Consider the following 3,986-nt stretch of genomic DNA (forward strand, 5'->3'; position numbering starts at 1 on the left):
CTACCTATTCATTCATCAATCATGTTGAGATAGCACTGAATCCTCCAAGAAGTGGAATTTGTAGACAGACTCATGGTCAAATCTCAGCTTTATCACTTGCCAGCTGCATTCTGATGGTAAGTGATTCAGCCTCTCTAATCCTTGGTTTCCTCATCTATAAAAAGAGAATAACATTTCACTTTAAAGTTGCCTTGGTGTTTAACAGTACAGTGCTTAGTTGACACTCAATAACTTTAGCAATGACAGTTCTTTCAGATGATAATATTAAACAGTACCTACAATCAGAGCAGAAAATTGGTGATCTGGAGACTGTGGCTAGGTCATGACCTGTTTAACTGACCCCTGACTTCATCTGTCCTTTGGCCTCATATATTAAACCCAGTGAAGTGATGCTCAACCCCTCATCTATGCATCCCTCCTGGGAGAGCCAGCAGAAAACTGAAACTCATCACATCTTCCACGTGGCTGTGCTGGTGCATCTAGAACCTAGCTAATAGGTCTCCTTCCTAATATTATACCTTGGACTAGGTGCTGGGTTCACTGAGGAGGAGGAGTGTCAGAGGCCTGACAGAGGGATGCTTACCTTTGAATTGGGGCCTACTTCCTCAGTAGCTGGGTCCTCTACTTGGAGCTGTCTCAGATCCTAACACTGGCCTTTCAGATCCCAGAAGCCCCTCGGTGTAGGGCATGCACCCAGCCCTTGTTTTCTGGGCCCCATTGCCTCCTCAGCAGACACTTTCACACCTCAGTTAGCCACTTAGGGAGAAGAAAGAGCAAGTGCAAGCTGGATAAGTTTGTCCAGACAATGCACAATAGTTTCCCAAGCCTGCTCTTGCCGTGGTAGCTGGCTGAGAGCATCCAGACAAAGAAGGGATGAGGGGAGAGTTTTTCCTACTGGGATGCAATCCTTTCCCCTAACCCAGCCAGCCTCTTGGACCCCTAAGCAACAGCCATTGCTATCACCATTGTCATCACAACAACCACTGTTGCTCTGCACTAGCCAGGAACAGGTCCAAGGGAATTTTTTGGGGAAAAGTAGATATTTTCTCTCTCTCTCTCTCTCTCTATGTGCATGTTCCTGGAAAAAATAACTTATAGCTTTTATCAGATTCTCAAGGAGAACTAAGGTCTCTAGTAAAAACAACCTTAATTACAAAAACTTCTGCTTTTCAGAATCTGAATTATCCTAGGAGTAGGCTGGTCAGAGATACATGCTTGGGAAAAAGAGTGAATACAATATGAGTTAGGGGCCTGTAGCATGCTACCAGAGATCCCAAGATTTGCCATCTGCCCCACTGCAAGGTTCTAGATCATATATCATCATATACAAACTACTGAACTGGGAATCTTATTTCTAACAGAACTTCTAGGGAGTCTGTCTTGGTAAGTTGTTCTTGTTTGTGCCAGACACTGGATTCAGGGTTTTATATCCATCATCCACATTATCCTGCTGAATCCTCATGTGACTGTATAAGGAAATTTCTCTTATTGTTTCCAGTTAAAAGGTGAGCATGTTGAAGCAGAAAGATTGTTTTCCCAAGTTCACAGTATTAGGAGTTGGAGAAGTGGAGGGAAGCTTGCAGTGTTATTAGAGCACAGGATCTGGGTAGTGTGCTGGGGTCCTAGCCCTAGACATACCACTTATTAACTGTGACCCAGGCCTCAAGTTCTCAACTGAAAATTTAGGATACATAATTTCTACCCCAAAGGAGAGTTAAATGAGTTGAAACTGTATTTTAAAAGTGCTTAGAATATGAGCTGAACATTAACATTAGGTAGATACACTCCTTGGAGAGATCAATCATGGGAGAATAGAAGGGCTGTGTACACACAGGGAGACAGTTTGAGGGGCAGGAGTGCATGAGAGAGAAAGACACAGGGAAGAGGTAACTATGGGAAAGAAGTGGGAGGGGAGCTATTGCATTGTGGGAAATTGCAGTCAATGTCATGAGACAAAGTGTATGTGAGCTGCTGTATGGAAAGTGAATTTGCTCTGTAAACTTTCACCCAAATCACAATAAAAATAAAAAAAAAGTACTTAGAAAAGGCATGGGAGGGAAGGATACAGGGAAGAGGTAACTATGAGGAGGAAGTGGGAGGGGAGCTGGTGCATTGTGGGAAATTGCAGTCAATGTCATGAGCTAAAGTATATGTGAGCTGCTGTATGGAAAATGAATTTTCTCTATAAACTTTCACTCAAATCACAATAAAATTTTTTTAAAAAGTGCTTTGAAAACTATCTGTCATCAAATAAAGAGGAGTTAAATAGAATAGAGTCAACCACCCATCATCACCACCAATTGCCATTGAGTTGATTCCAACTCATAGTGACCTCAGGTATGTCAGAGTAGAACTGTGTTCCATAAGGTTTGCAATGGCTGATTTTTCAGAAGTATATCACCTGACCTTTCTTTTGAGGTGACGCTGGGTAGACTAGAACCACCAACTTTCTGGTTAGCAGCTGATCTCATAAGCTGTTTACACCACCCAGGGACTCCCAATTCAACCATAGTCTGCTTAATTCTAATACTCATGGACTGTACAGGGAAAGTTTCCAGAGGTGTTTCATCATCCTCATGCTAGAACTGGGTCATGAGCAAAAACACAAGCTCTACACTTAGCACTGTCACTTACTAAGTGCATGTGGATGAGTTTTTGGAGTCTGAGTTTCCTCATCTATAAAGAATAGGGATAATAATTTGGGTAATCTACTTCTACAAAGATTTACTGCCTTAGAAACCCACAGAGAGTCACTATGAGTCAGAACCTACTTGATGGCAGTGAGTTGTTTATTACTCTGGTGAAATCTTTTGATGTGCATGAGTGTCTAATTTTTAGGAGATCACAGTCATCTAGTTTGTCTTCTGGTGTTTGTGCATTTTTTGATATGTGTTATGTTTAATAGGAGCTCTGGTAGCATAGTGCCTAAGGCATTTAACTGCTAATCAGAAGGCTGGCAGTTCAAATGCAGCAGCCACTCCTCAGAAGGAAAGTTGGGCAATCTACTTCTGCAGTGATACTGCCTTGGAAACACAAGGAGGGGTTGCTATGAGTTGGATATGACTCTACAGCAGTCGGTTATGTTCAATAGTGCATTTTCCCTTGAATTAGAGCTGCTAAGGTTGTCCTCATTTTTTTCTTTGATGATTTTTATGATTTTAGGTTTTAAGTTAAGGTCTTTGATCCAACTTGAATTCATTTTTGTATATGATATGAAACATGAATCTTGTTTCATTTTTCCACAAATGAATATCCAATTTTGCCAGCACCACTTATTAAAGAGACTCTCTCTTCTCCATTTAATGATCTTGGCCCTTTATCAAAGATTAGCTGTCCATAGGTGGATGAGTTTACTTCTGGGTTCTCAATTCTGTTCCATTGATCTATGTGTCTATTGTTATACCAAGCTGTTTTGACGACCATGTGGTTTGGTAACATCAGGACTGTGCCTTTTTACTTGTCAACCTTGGGTTTGTCAGTCTCAGCAGCCAGTAGCTGTCTGAGTGAAGAAAAGCTAGCTCCAGTGGGCTGGAAGCAGGAGGCATTATTGGTTATTGTTACCAAACCACATGGCAGGCCATTAATTCAATTCCATTGAAAGTCCCAAGGTCAGCAAAGCATGGCAGGCTGCTGAACAATGACATGGCTACATGCAGGGTTCAAGAGTGCCATCAGCTAGAGACCATTTCCAAAGCTGCTGCTTATATATGGGAAGAAGACCACATCCTTAAAGCAGAGCTGAACCCCATGGTTGAGGGCCTTTAACCCAGCCTATAGAGTCTGGAACTTTGAACTTGGACTTTGCAAAAACGGCAAGGAGGCCACATGTTCTGACCTCCTCTAATCCCACGAGAGGAAGACAGGATTACCAGCAGTAACCCAAGGCCTATTACTTCAAGGCCAGACATGCTGCCTCCCTCCAGCCCTTTCACCAACCGTTCCTCCCAAAGCACCCACCACCTCTCTCCTGGGTTCGATAATTCACT

Source organism: Orycteropus afer, unplaced genomic scaffold (genome assembly GCF_000298275.1).
Source record: "Orycteropus afer afer isolate SDZICR_OR568_19922 unplaced genomic scaffold, OryAfe1.0 scaffold00221, whole genome shotgun sequence".
In the NCBI taxonomy this organism is placed as follows: domain Eukaryota; kingdom Metazoa; phylum Chordata; class Mammalia; order Tubulidentata; family Orycteropodidae; genus Orycteropus; species Orycteropus afer.